This window comes from Phocoena phocoena, chromosome 15 (genome assembly GCF_963924675.1).
Source record: "Phocoena phocoena chromosome 15, mPhoPho1.1, whole genome shotgun sequence".
NCBI lineage: Eukaryota > Metazoa > Chordata > Mammalia > Artiodactyla > Phocoenidae > Phocoena > Phocoena phocoena.
The window spans coordinates 19,551,553-19,567,177 of record NC_089233.1 but is presented as its reverse complement, the minus strand read 5'-3'; the positions used below and the strand labels follow the sequence as shown (position 1 = coordinate 19,567,177).

Here is a 15,625-nt window from a genome sequence, read left to right as displayed (position 1 = left end):
ACTTACTTCACTCTGTATGACAGTAATCAAGACAGTATGGTACTGGCACAAAAAGAGAAATATAGATCAATGGAACAGGATAGAAAACCCAGAGATAAACCCATGCACATATAGTCACCTTATCTTTGATAAAGGAAGCAAGAATATACAACGGAGGACAGCCTCTTCAATAAGTGGTGCTGGGAAAACTGGACAGCTACATGTAAAAGAATGAAATTAGAACACTCCCTAACACCATACACAAAAATAAACTCAAAATGGATTAAAGACCTAAACGTAAGGCCAGACACTGTAAAACTCTTAGAGGAAAACATAGGCAGAACACTCTATGACATAAATCACAGCAAGATCCTTTTTGACCCACCTCCTATGGAAATGGAAATAAAAACAAAAATAAACAAATGGGACCTAATGAAACTTAAAAGCTTTTGCACAGCAAAGGAAACCATAAACAAGACGAAAAGACAACCCTCAGGATGGGTTCTTATCATTTTAATTAGGTTCACCATGAAAAGCAATAGCCTCAGCTAACCGCTCTGCCTTCTTCTTTCACCAACTCCCATCTCCCTTCACATGCATACAGCATAGACACCCCAAAACCCTCCTCCCAATGATCCACCCCACTCCCATTGTGGGAAGAAATGTCACAAAATGAATTTAGCCTCTTTCACCCAACATGAAGCAGGATGAATGAAAGTATCTTTATGAAGAGTTCTATGGTGCTGTTATCTTATAGTGGAGTCAGAGGCAGATATAGAGGCTAAGGCTAAGTGAAGCCCAGGGATCTCTTAGAGATCAGAATTTTCTGGGGGGGGCACAGAGCCCAGAGTTTGCCCAGAAAGGGGGATATGAATAAGAGGGTAGGAACTAGGATGGGCTAGACTGAAAGTTTTTCTGAGTACTGTGAGGTTAAGGACACCTAAAAATTTATTCTCCTTCCTTTCCCCATGCATTCTCCAGCTTCCAGGTAGAAGGGTAGGGGGGCTCCTGAGCACGGAACAGTCACAAGGTTTTATCTGTGATTCCCAGAGCTTTAGGCAGGCAGTGAGTGAGGCACATCCGCTGGTGCTGCTTGCCCTCTTCCCTCAGCTCAGAGCTGCTTCTCTCTGCCTGTAAGCACTAGGTCCTACAGGTTGTCAGATAATGATACAATTCCCTTGACCACATCACTCTCATGCACCACTGCAAGCTGGTGAACCTCTGCTTCCACCAGCCTATTGATGATGGTCTCCAGAGTCTCATGCAGGTAGCACTCGAGGACACATTTATAGTGATGTGATTGATGTCGCAGGGCTTTGGCTACAGACACACCTAGGTTGTTGTAGGTCTTGCCTGATAGATAGCATCAAACTTGTAAAAGATGTTTACCACATGACCTTTCGCATTCACCACTGGCAGGGCTGAGAACTGGTGCTGTACAGAGATGCCCAGAGCCACATACAGCAGATCATAACAGTGTTGGCATAGAAGCTGATTTGTAGCTCTTCCAGAGACTTAGACATGAACTCTGGCTTGGGAACTTAGTGATAAACAATTTGAGGAACTTGAGACTGCATTTGTGGATGAGGATGTACAAGATATTGCCTGATTCTGGGTTAACAACTGGCAGCCTGTGGATCTTGTTTTGAATTAATGAAGAGACAGCATCAAACATGCTGGCATTAGGAGAAATGCAGGCAAGTGGTTTAAAGAAGTCCTGTATGTACACCTCCTTCCAAGTTTCTGTCTTGTGTTCTTCCAACTCATAGATCTGTACCAAGGCTGATTTATAGTAACGGTGCAGGATATTGATGAAATCAGTGGTAGTCCACATGCCCACAAGTCCTTGCTTTTTGCTGTCCCAGAAAGGGGCAGCTTGTATACCATTAGTCACCAAAGCAAAGAAAGCTTTCTTCACCTGCAGGGAAGTAGCAAATACAACCAAATTGGAGCTTGTGAGAATCAAGTCATAGCAGCAAGAGACTATAAAGGAAGTGTATATGCTTTGTTAGATTCTGGGGTCTCTTGAGGACGCTCATTTTTCCAGAGTTGGTAACTCTCAAGACGTGGCCATCTCCATTGCAAGAGGCACTGGCTGGGTTCATTCACTTTAGGAACCTTGCTTTTTTTTTTTTTTTTAAATAGAGATGTTTATTGCATTAAACTTCCCTCTTAGAACTAGTCTTGCTGCATCCCATAAGTTTTGGTATGTTGTGTTTTCATTTGTGTTTGTGTCAAGATATTGTTTGGTTTCTCTTTTGATTTCTTCTTTGACCTATTGGTTGCTCAAGAGTGTGTTGTTTAATTTCCACACATTTGTGAATTTTCCAGTTTTCCTCTTGTAACTGATTTCTAGTTTCATATCAGTCAAAAAATATACTTGGTATGATTTCAATCATCTTACAGTTGCGATTTGCTAGGTTTGTGTTGTAATCTAACATATGATCTATCCTGGAGAATGTTCCATGTGTGCTTTAGAAGAATGTGTATTCTGCTTCTGTTGGGTAGAATATTCTATACGTGTTTGTCAGGTCTATTTGGTCTAAGGTGTAGTTCAAGTCCAACGTTTCATATTTATTTTCTGTCTGGATAATCTATCCATCATTGAAAGTCGGGTATTGAGGTCTCCTACTATTATTGCAGTGTTGTCTATCTCTCCCTTCACATCTACTGGTATTTGCTTAATATATTTAGGTGCTCTGATTTGGGTTGTATATATATTTACAGTTGCTGTATTTCCTTTATTAATTAACCCCTTTATCATTATATAGTGACCTTCTTTGTCTCTTGTTAACACTTTTGACTTAAAGTCTATTTTGTCTGATATAGGTATAGCCACTCCTGCTCTCTTTTGGTTTCCATTTGCATGGAATATATTTTTCCACCCCTTCAGTTTGAGCCTGTTCATGTCCTTAAGTCTGAAGTAAGTCTCTTGGAGGCAGCATAAAGTTGGTTTCTGTTTTTTAATCCATTCAGCCACTTTGTGCCTTTTGATTGGAGAATTTAATCCATTTACATTGAAAGTAACTATTGATAGGTAAGGACTTACTAATGCCATCTCATTAATTGTTTTCCAGCTGTTATGTAGTTCCCTTTTTCCTTTCTTTTTTGCTGTCTTTCTTTCTGTACTGGTGATTTTCCATAATTGAATGCTTTGACTCCCTTCTCTTTATCTTTTGTGTATCTACTGTAGGTTTTTGCTCTGTAGTTATCATGAGTATTAAATAAAACATCTTGTAGACGTAACAGTGTATTTGAAGTTGATAACTTAACTTTGACTGCATACAAAAGCTCTATTCTTTTATTCCTACCCTATATTTTATGTTTTTGATGTCACAATGTACCTCTTTTATATTGTATATTCACTAACAAATTATTGTAGCTATTGTTATTTTTAATACTTTTGTCCTTTAAACCTTTATACTAGAGTTAATTGATTAACACACCACCATATAACAGTATTAGAGTATTCTGAATTTGACTATATACTTACGTTTACCAGTATCTTTTATATTTTCATGTTATTTCATTTCTGCTTGAAGAACTCGTTTCAGCGATTCTTGTAAGACAGGTTTAGTCATGATGAACTCCCTCAGCTTCTGTTTGTTTGGGAAAATCTTTCTCTCTCCATTTCTCGAAGACAATTTTGCTAGGTAAAGTGTTCTTGACAGTTTTTTTTTTTCTTTCAGTAATTTGAATATATTATCCCAGTCTCTTCTGCCCTACAGGGTTTCTGCTGAGAAATTCATTAATAGCCTTATGGGGGTTCCCATATAGGTGAGATTTTTTTTTCTCTTTAAAAATTATCTCATTTTCTTTGATTTTAGACAATTTTATTCTAAGTTGTCTTGGAAAACATGATTTGGGTGTTGAAATTTTACAGTCACCTATTAGCTTCATGAACTTGGATGTCCAAATCTCTCCCCAGGTTTGGGAAGTTCTCAGCCACTGTTTCTTTAACTAAGCTTTCTTTTCCCCCTTTCCCCCTCTTCTTCTGGGACTCCAATAATACGTAACTGTTTCTTTTAATGGTATATCATGATTCACATAGGCTTTCTTGACTCTTTCATTCTTTTTTCTTTGACTTCTCTGACTGGATGATTTCAAATGATCTGCCTTCTAGCTCACTAATTCTTTTTTCTGCTTGGTCAAATCTGCCAAAGCTCTCTATTGAATTCTTCAGTTCAATTATTGTGTTCTTCAACTCTAGAATTTCTACTTTTTTTAAATACATAGTTTCTGTTTCTTTGTTGAACCTCTCATTTTGTTCATGCATTGTTTTCCTAATTTCATTTATTTATCTGCATTTTCTTGTAGTTCATTGAATTTCTTTAAGAGGATTATTCTGAATTCTTTGTCAGACAGTTCATAGATCTCCATTTCTTTAGGGTCAGTCATTGGAGTTTTATTAGTTTCTTTTGGTGGTGTCATGTTTTCTCCATTATTCATGATCCTTGTGGCCTTGTGTTGGTGTCTACACCTTGAAGAATGCCTTTATAGACTGGCTTCAGTAGGCAAAGCCCTTCACCAGTCAGCCCATCCAGAGATTCTAGGTGATATCCATAAGTGGGCAGGCCTGGTGCCTGGGTCAGCAGGTGGGAAGACCTTGTGCCTGGGTCCTTGGGGGTGGACCTGGAGCCCGGGTTCACCAGGCAGGCCTGGTGCTTGGGTCTGCAGTGATGGATCTGGGACCAGAGTCTGCATGGTTGGACCTGGATCCTGGGTCCACAGGGGCCAACCAGGTGCTGAGGACCACTAGGGTGAGCCCAGCATCTGGATCCACCGGGGCCAGTTGGTATTTGTCCAATGAGTCTTCTGCTGGTCGTGTGAATGTATCCCAGCAGGTACACAAGATGATCCACTGGGTAAGGAAGGAAAATAGTGGAACTTCTATTTTTATTTATTCCTTACCTCATTCCTTTTCGTTTCCATTTCATGAATGTTTTGTATGTTTTTTGAATGTTTTTCCATACTGAATGTTAATTCAGTAGTACACATACATAAACTATAAATAAATACACATTTGAGGGGGTGAAGGTTCACATGTCTACTGCTGAAGTGAGTGTTCAAAAGAGTTTAGAGACCATTGCTCTAAACCACCACCTTCTACTTTCTCTTTTTTAAAATTAATTAATTAATTTATTTATTTTTGGCTGCGTTGGGTCTTCGTTGCTGCATGTGAGCTTTCTCTAGTTGTGGCGAGCAGGGGCTACTGTTCGTTGCGTTGCGTGGGCTTCTCTTTGCAGTGGCTTCTCTTGTTGCGGAGCACAGGCTCTAGATGCACGGGCTTCAGTGGTTGTGGCTCGTGGGCTTTAGAGTGCAGGCTCAGTAGTTGTGGCACGCAGGCTCAGTAGTTGTGGCTCGTGGTCTCTAGAGAGCAGGCTCAGTAGTTGTGGCACATGAGCTTACTTGCTGCAGCATGTGGGATCTTCCTGGACCAAGGCTCGAACCCATGTCCCCTGCATTGGCAGGCGGATTCTTAACCACTGTGCCACCAGGGAAGCCCCTACTTTCTCTTCAGAGAGAATATAACTGATTAACTTACAGCTTCCTTAATTACCAGCAGACCTAAAGATATACTCTTGCCACCTTGATAGAGCTGTGTTTTCTAAGTATCCATAAAACAATATCCCTACCAGTTCTTAGAGACAGTTAATTTAGAAATTTTACTTATTATCATGGATCTCACTCTCAGATAGTAAATTGGAGAGGGTAAAATAGAGAATGTATTCCCTGTGCCTCGTGAAGTTAACTAGTTGCTATTATAGATGCAATAAAAATTAATTCTGTTCTCTGACCAGCTGAGAATAACATTTTAAGGTAAGGAATTGCCTATTCATTGAGGCGTAAATCAATAACTGGAGTCAACTAATGATAGACCAGGGAACAATCAGGTACAATGTAGTAAATTATGTTCTGTCATCTTATAATTCTTAATAACTCAGCTGTCACTCTAGACATTTTTGCATCTTTGTCTGGAGAATAGAAAGAAATAAAAGTTAGGCTGATATTACAGACAAGGTAAAAATCTGGGGTGTGGGTGGAAGGAAAGTCTTCATAGAGGAGACTCTTAAATTGGGTGCTGAAGGGTGAATGAAAGTTCACAAGGGTGACGGGGGGGAAAAGCGGAGGGCATTCCAGACAGAAGGAATAAGATGGGCACAGACACAGGTGGAAGACATCTTCTCTGGGGACTGGAAGGTAGTGTGGCCTCGCTGAGGCATACAGAGGCTGCGAGCGTTTGTGAGAGAGTACAGGAAGGGGAGGTTGAAGAGGCAGGGTGGGGGCCGGGTAATATAGTCCTTGAGAATTAGACAAGCCTGGAATCAGATTCCTGCTTGGCGTCTTACTAGCTCTGTGATTTTGAGCAAGTACCTCTGTAATATTCATAATTCCCTATCTGTAAATTCATAATAACAAACTAGTACCTACCTCCTAGGGTTACTGTGAGTTTGAAATAAGAGAATCCCTTTTAAATGCTTAGAAAGGCACCTGATCACATGGCATCATTTAAGGTCTCAGTAAATAGAAAGTGTTGTTGTTGCTATTGTTATTGTTATACTAATAACAACGTGTGTGTGTATACACACTAATAACAACTATTGTTTGATATGAATCAAGGGACTAGATTACGAAATGGCTTATGTATCGTGTCAAAGAGTTCAGGCCTTTTAGGTCAGTGTTTCTAAAATATGATCCATGAATCTGTACAACTAATGGTCCTCAAGCAGCTTCTGTGGCACAAGTAATAAAAAGATATGTTCTTTAAAATGTTATGAATTTGAAATGGAAGAAAAAGTATCAGATACCATTATGTTCTTAATAATGGTTCACACATATGGACGGATCAAATCGGTCAGACACTTAACAAGATGTAGTTAAAATCAGTTACTAGGATATAGTTTATTTTAACTATATCATTGGAATATTATGGTTTATGTGTGTAAAATTGGCATTTTTTGTTGTTATTATTGTGTTATGGCTCTGATTAACAAAAATAGATTAATGACTAAAAAGTGGTTCATTGAAGTGGAAAAGCAATGATCAAAATAGTAGTATAAACTCTACAATTCTGAAGCATAATTAGTGAACAGGACTTCAGGATCTATTGGGACAAGAGCATCTGTGAACGTGATTATCTCACCCAAGCGGCTGAAAGGGAAAGTGTGAACGGGAAGTGTGGCTATGAATATCTAAAAGCTGGATTTTGTTGAACAAGGGATTTATCCCCCCTTGTGCACTCTGTATTAGAAAACTCTGTCAGAGAGCTCGTGATGCTCTCAGAGATTTTACATCATTTCCAAAATAGCATAACCTTATAGGTCAACCAGTTGTTTTTCTGGGACCAAGCACAAAATAATATTTTCTGGTATGAAATTGATTAATTTTATTTCTAAATGCAAAGACGCCAAGGCAACAGCATCAACAGATACAAGTCATGCTATGGCCAACATGCTTATAAAACCAGCCTCAAATTCAGGACAAATAAAATGCTGAGGAAGAAAGCCAAAGTAGCCATAAGCAAACCTAATGTCAGGATAGTCTGCATAGCACAAATGGCACACAAAGATGGTGGAACTACTACTGTTGTACTGATGAGAGCCAATATTTTGTTTTACAGTTGAGTGAAACCACTTGTGGGAAAAGATCTCCGTGGTGGCTATATGAATGAGAAAGACATAATTTATAATTTTGAATTCTCATTATCAATTAATCTAATATTTTTGTGAGATATGATGCAGGTTAGAAGTGTATTTGAGGTAATGCTGATGGAGGACCAGCCATGCGTCCAGCAAGAAAAGGCTTGGTGTGTCAGTGTCTATTGCTACAAAATGTAAAACAACTACAAACCCTAGTCACTTCAACAGTAGGAATTGATTAATCTCATGAGTCTGTAGGCCCGTGAGGCTCCTCCCCATCTCAGCTAGGCTCCTCCAGGTGTCATGCTAGAACGTGGGCAAGACCAGCTACATGATTTGTGGAGCTCAGTGCAAAATAAAAATGCATGGCCCCTTATTCGAAAGTGATTAAGAATTTCAGGGTCATGACAGCAGAATATGAAACCAAGCATGGGACTTTTCTTAGCACAGGACCCTGTGTGACTACAAAGGCCCCATAGCCATGAAGCCAGTCCTGGCTGTGGGTGGTGTAGGCAGCTCTGCTCCTCTCAGCTGGGTTCTTTCATGTGTCTGGGTATCAGCACGGCTTGTCTGGGATAGACTTGGCTGGGACAAGTCGGGTAACTCTACTCTATGCATCTCATCTTCTAGCAGGCTGGCCCAAGCATGTGCTTATGGCAAAGGCAGAGGAACAAGAACAAGCAAGTCCAAACACGCAAGCACTCTTCAGGTCTCTGCTTTGTCACATTTGCTACCATCCCATCGGGCCACAGCAAATCCCATCGGGCCACAGCAAATCCCATTGGGCCACAGCAAGTCCCATTGGGCCACAGCAAGTCCCATTGGGCCACAGCAAGTCCCATTGGGCCACAGCAAGTCCCATGGCCAGCTCAGAGGTAGAGTGGGAGGGTGCTACCACACTGTGACAGAGGGCATGGACATAAGGAGGGATGAAGGATTAGGGCCATTTTTGCCACGTACCTCACTTGACTACTCAAAAATAGTTGTATCCAGGTGCTAAAATTGCACGCTGTTTTATTTACCAAGAACAGTTACGCGTGCTGATCTTCTCTAAGTGTTGAAGAACTAACACAAATTGTTAGCACAATCAAATCTCCATCAGGGAGCACATGTCTTTCCCGTGTGTTTTGTGAAGAAATGGGCGGTGTGTACTAAAACTGTTTCTCCACCCTAAAGCATGCTGGCTATCCAAGGGGAAGGTACTCATGTGAATAATTGAAAGGAGGGAGGAGATAAGACTTCTTTATAACACCAATAATGCCAGGGAAAGCCAGAAACCACAAATCTGGGTCATTACCAGTGTTGTAAGGAAATGTTATCTCAGTGATTTCAAGTGGGTGTCAACATGCCCTGGGCAGTAGCTTGAAAAGCTCAAACCTCTCACTTCAGGCCTAACCTCTTAGGACATTCAGTGCCAAGGATAAGATACCAGGAAATTGAACTGTGGTGAAGAGGCTTTGTTAGCAGGCATTGACTCTTTCCTAATACTTGATTTTTTTCATTTTCTGGAGAAAGACATCAACAACATATTGTTGGGCATATTTAAAAACCATTCACTATGGCAGAAAACATGGAGAAATTCTTTCCAGAGCTGAACCCAAACAAAAAACATTAGAAATTCATTTGCAACTACCATCCAAGTTAAAACATCCAACAATCCAGCCTTTGAATAAGGTATATTCTTTGACTTACTTGCTTGTAAAAGTGGCCTTTAGTGAAAGACTTCACCACTTTTTCTAGGTATAGGTCCCATCCAAATATACACAACCGTCTGTAGGGCCACCAAGCATTTGCTGCCCATAATTCTTAGTTATGCTCTCTAGTTTAGCAGAACAAAATAAATGGAATCTGTCATTAATCCAGATGCACATATATATGTGTGTATGTTATATACTTTAATGATTGATTGCAAATAACAGTATCCCTTTCGCTGACTTGATATTTCTCATCATCCTACTTTTGCTATTTCAACTCTCCCTACCCAAACTCAGGATCTGAGTATATTTGAATATTTCTTTTTAGTAGGCCTGGTATACTGCACTATCCAAACTCTTGCTACTTGTTATCCAGAATTCAGGTACCAAGTATATGTATCTCTTGCTCTATGAACTTGATTTCCAAACTCAAACTCAGGAGATAAATAGGCTTGGATAACAAGGGATACTTGAATATTATTAATTTTTAAGTTAGTTTATACTAATTTTATTATTTAAAAATTTTATGAATGTTTACCTAAAATTGGAGGTTTTCAATATGCTCCAGAGAGCTAATAAGTAGTTATTAGACACTGAAAGTTTAAGAAACACTGCTTTCCTTTAGGGAATGAGGGGGTCATTGAAAGCTGCAAAGATTTTAAACAGAGGGGAAAATAGGGTCAGATCTGTATTTTCAGAAGATTACTCAGGTAGTAATATAGTTTTGAGTTTGGAAGATGGCGCATAAAACTGGATGCTGGCAGACTTGATTTTAACCTTTCTACAAATACTCGCCAGTACTGAATGCCAGTAACAGAGCTCAGATTTGGGGATACAAAAATGGAAAGACTGCAATGGGCCTATTGTCCTGGATCCAGCCTGGTGGGAGTGATCACTATTCAAACAAATTACCCAAAGATTAAATTACAATTGTGCTAAATCTTGATGAAGAATGGAGATAGAAACCATTCTTAGAGAAAGATGAGACATGGAGGTGAGAGAGGAAGGAATTAAAAGATGATTCTGCGTTCCTGGTTTAGAGCCTGAGGTAATTAACGAAGAAAAGGAATTTAAGAAGAGGAGAGTTGGCGTCTTTTGGTAATTAAGTTTTGGACATGATGAATTTGAACTGCCTCTTAGGCATGTAGTATAGTTGTCCAGAAGGCAAGTGTGTATATAAACGTGGAGAGAGAAATCTGAGCTGCAGATACATATTTGGGGATATAGGATGGACTGGTAGCCATGGAGATTGACTCAGCTTGTCCACTGTCCTTAATAGCTTCTTCTCTGGCCTCAGTCAAGCCCACAGACAACTGTTTCTGTAGGGCAGGATATTTTTTTTTAACCAGTTTCCATCTCCTTAACCTCCACTTTGAACCTACCCACTTTGGTTTAGTTTTTAGTGTTTTCTAATGCCTTGAATCTATATTTCCATTATGGAATTTTTTTTTCTCTTTGGTTGCCCAGCTTCCATTCACTCTACTTCTGCTAACAGCTTCTGGGTTTTGCCTGAGGCTCCAGCTCTCCCCCACACTTTCATCCCATGTAGTTCTGGCAATATTGACTGCACCCCGAGTTTGGGGCAGGGGGTGGGCATGCCTGTGATGTAGGCCTGGCCAACCAAAGTCTCCTGGTCACAGTGATTAGCTCAGGGTTAAGCACATGATCACAGTAGAAGAAAAGAGATGCCATGAAGGTTTTGCTGAGATATCTGGCATACACTCAAGAGTTCTTTCCCTCTTAATATAAACCTAAAAGCACATAGGGATAACATTCCTACAGCAGTCCTGTAGCCACAAGGAATTTGAGAACAGAGCCAATACTAAGATAGGAAACCTGAGAAATGAAGGAAACTTGGATCTCGGTGATCTTGTTGAGTTCTTTTACTTTGCGAATTTAACCCATTAACATTGATCGTGATTACTGTTTCCTCCCATTGAATTTGTTTATTTTTATTCTTTCAGTACAGTGGTTCTCAGATACATGTGTCCCCATCCCAGAGATTCTAATTCATTTGGTCTGGGGTGTGCTCTGGCCATCAGTATTTTTAAACCTTCCCCATGTTGTATATGCAGCCAGGTTTGAAAATCCCAAATCTAGCAGTCACTCTTGATTTTTTAAATGTTTTATTATAAAATACCATATGTAGAGAAATATAAGACACTCAGGAAAAAAAAACATAAAGCAAACAAAACTTAACATTTTTACGTTGAGAAATGAAATATTTCCCGCACCCCAGAAGCCTCCTGCATGACCCATTCCAATTCATCTTAAATCTCCTGTCAGATATCTTCCCATCAGTATCTAGACTGACTTTGCCTCTACAGCCCCCTTGGAATAATTCAAGCCATAACCTACTTTCAGACCCTTTCCTGCCCCCTCCAATGTTGAAATCTTATGAAATTCTAGTTCTAGTTTTTAATTTTTCTCACAATAAATATATCCACATTTATTTAGATATAGTCATAAGTTTTACTAGTGTTTATAAACACTATGTTTCTTGTATCCACCACTCCTTTCTCTAGAACTTGCAGTGTTGGAAGCTGGAGCATTGTTAATCCAAATGAGGATCCCTGTTCTTATTTCCGGAGCCAATTCCTGGGATTTTAAGGGATGGGGTAAATGTACTGCCAGACCAGGTGGTTTATATTCTAGGGGTCGAGATAGTCTATCCTTCTTGGTAGGTAGCTGAGTATTCTCTGGGGCACTGCTTGCCTCCTTCGGCTGCCCCTGCAGTTATTCTGAAGCATCCTACCTTGGAGAGCTACCCAGGTAGCAGTGACAGGACCAGGCACTGGGGACAACCTTTTCTCTTCCTCCCCAACCTCAGTCCCTGTTGTTTTGGAGGCCCCGTTAAGAAAGGCTCTGCTTCCCCATCCAGGCCAGCCTTCAAGTTCAGAGCCTTCTCCAAGAAAGGTATTTATTCCCCTATTCAAAAAGTAGTCCTGGGGTCTTTAGCCTGGGAACTTTATCTGCCTTGAGCTGCCAGCTAGAGGGCGATATCTGATCCAGCCAGGCCAAATGCAGCCCTGTATTTAATTACTTTAACAACTGTCCAGGCAGACCTCTCTCTCTCTCTTCTATGTGTTTACTCTAATCTTGGATTTCCCCCTGGATTCCTTGGGAAGAGCTACCTTCCCTCAGGAGTGTTTAGTGTCAAGTTTCTCTACCCTAGTTTTGTCGTTGATTGGAACCCTTATATATTCTATCTTACAGGAATTCTTCATCATTTCTGATTTACTAATAGGACTCTTTCTTAGTTTTGGCAGTTATAGATCTATATGCAAAATTTGCCAGACCATATAGATATTTTATATATAAATAATATATATTAAATATAAATGATTTTGTATATGTAAATAATGCATATTTTTCTGTCATTTTAGTGGAATTTTGGAACATGGAAGGTAGGTACCTGTGCTGAGAAAATAAAATGGTGAGACTGGCATAAGATGGCATCTCATAGGGAATAGCCATATTTTCAGCATCTAAATTTGGGCCTTAGTGAGTACAAGAGTATACTTACAGTTACTTGTATTTTAATTAATGCTCAATTTGCTAAATTTTTAAATGTAAAAACCCAATTTTCGCTAAGCCTTTAACATATAGCTCAAAGCTGATATTGTTGTATTTATAAGTCTTATCTAAAGTTAGACTCATTTTCATTTGTTCTTATATCTGTGCTAACTTAACTTGTAGATTTGACATAGTAAATTCTCCTAAATATTTAGCATCACTTACAAACTTGATTAATAACATTCCCATAGCTTTGGCTTTTTTTTTTTTTTTTTTGCGGTACGCGGGCCTCTCACTGTTGTGGCCTCTCCCGTTGCGGAGCACAGGCTCCGGACGCGCAGGCTCAGCGGCCATGGCTCATGGGCCCAGCCACTCCGCGGCATGTGGGATCTTCCCGGACCGGGGCACGAACCCGCGTCCCCTGCATCGGCAGGCGGACTCTCAACCACTGCGCCACCGGGGAAGCCCAGCTTTGGCATTTTTAACCACAATTACAGATTTGATTCTCTTCAGTGCTTCAGACGTCTTACAAGGCAGACATAAATGAAACAAACAAAATTGCTAAGCACTGAAACACTATTTACAAACCTCATAAATCTGAAGTTGTTTACTAATCCAGACGTTTTGAAGCATTCAGTTTTAGTCTGAGTCAATCAGATTCTCTTAAATATTTTTTTTTTTTCTTAAATATTTTTTAATTAAAGTCACAAATCTTCTTACATCAATCAAATTCTCTTAACCCAACTTTCTGCCTGCTTCACCTATTTGTACCCTGGTAACTGAAGGTAGCAGAGGAAAAACTTATTGGTTTTGCTTTAAATTTATGTCCATAAGTCTCCAGTAAGCTCCTAGTACTGCCTCTAATATTACATTTCCCTAATATATTTACTCTCCTGTTTTCCCAGGTAGCTTTTTTTTTTTGAAAAAGGGGAGGATGGTTATTTATTAGCCTTTTTTCATCTCTTGAAATTTTTTTTTCCTTTTGGCCGTGTCACACGGCTTGCAGGATCTCAGTTCCCGACCAGGGATTGAACTGGGATATGGCAGTGAAAGCCCAGAATCCTAACCACTAAGCCACCAGCGAACTCCCTAAGATTATTATTATTTTTAATTATGGTAAAATACATAATAATATAAAATTTACCATCTTAACCATTAAGTGTCTCAGATAACTTTTCACAACTTGTCTCTCCCTACTCTCAGTGGATGATCTCATTTGCTAAGTAATTGTAAACATGAGAAGCAATTAGAAAAGAATGATTTTTCTTCCTCCCACTGCCAGATTTACCAGGCTACCTACATCTGTGCCCTTTGAATCTGCTCTCCCTCATCTAATAGTGGAAGAACTGTCTGTACCAATCTCTCCCCCTGAGGCTTAGATCCTGTTCCTCTCACCTGCTGAAGGACTGTGGGCCCAACATTATCCCCATCCTCTCCTCCACTCATCCTTTCCATCACCATGCAAAAGTGCTGTCTTTAAAAAGCAAAAAGACTAAGTTTTCTTTGGCTTTTCCTTTCCTTCCGGCTACGTCCCCATTATAGGAAAAGTCCCTCCAAAGAGCTGTCTACACTGCTTTCTCACCGCTTCACCTCATAATCCCCATTCTCTCTTTAACCCATTCCAGTACTGCCCCTAAGCCCCATGCTTTAGAGGACCCCACTCGGGCCCCCCTCAGGCTATGCCCCTCCCCATGAGGGGAACACAAACCTTTGGATTTGCCGCCTCCCCAGACCTCACTCAGGATGCCTAGGACCCTGTCTAAATGGTCCCAAACCAGCTCCCAGGGCCTATTAGGGGCTGTTCCCCAGATCCAAGGGATGTGGTGTATATATCTCTATGCCTCAGAGATGGCTGTTGACTAGGGTGGAGGGTTGGGGAAGCATGTGTAGGTGGAACTTGGATATTCAATCCAGAGGGAGAGAAGAAAAAGCTGGGGGAGCAGGTCAGAGTACCAGTTCTCTCTATGCCAGTTCCTTCTGGTAAGGAACTCAAGGAGTTGGAGAATTCTAAATTTGAATCTCGCCTTCCAATATGTAATAAATACAATAATATTTTATTTAGCAGTTTGCTTGACTGATAAAATTTAAATATTTAGATGTGTGATGTGTAGACCTCCACTTGTACTTTTGGCCCCATGATTGCCCTCTCCAATCAGATTTTTACAAGTCCCATGAATCCTCTCTAGTGGAGGTCGCCGATGACCTGCGGTTTGCCAATCCAATGCCCACATCTCTGTCGTCATCTTCCTCAACCTCTCAGCATCATTTGACACAATGAATCACTTTCTTCTCCTGTGTTCCACAGCACTGAAATCTTAGCCTGCCTCCTGTTCCCTCTCTGTTTGGCCCATTTGTTTGTTCCTCCGCCTCTTCCCACTTGCCCTAAATATGCCCCAGGGTTCAGGCCTCAGACTTCAACATCACTCCACTTAAATCCTTTCCTCTGTTATCTGAGGTCTCATGTCCGTAAATACCACCTGCGGCTGGGGTCCCCAACCCCTGGGCCTCGGACCGGCAGCGGTCCACGTCCTGGTAGGAACCGGGCCGCACAGCAGGAGGTGAGCTGTGGGCCAGTGAGCGAAGCTTCATGTGCCGCTCCCCATGGCTCACATTACCTCCTGAACCACACCCCTCAATCCACATCCGTGGAAAAAATGTCTTCCACGAAACCGGTCCCTGGTGCCAAAAAGGTTGGGGACCGCTGACCTACGGGCTGATAACGCACTCCTAGTTTCCCTGCTTATCACCACCACTTGGGTATCTAACAGGCACTCCAAACTTTACATGTTCAAACTA

The 15,625-nt window shown here is 40.7% G+C and overlaps 1 pseudogene; it reads right to left on the bottom strand.

The window, feature by feature from the left end:
* Positions 1–1,090: 1,090 nt before the first annotated feature.
* Positions 1,091–14,250, bottom strand: LOC136135292 (5'-AMP-activated protein kinase subunit gamma-1 pseudogene; annotated as a pseudogene).
* Between the last annotated feature and the right edge of the window lie 1,375 nt (positions 14,251–15,625).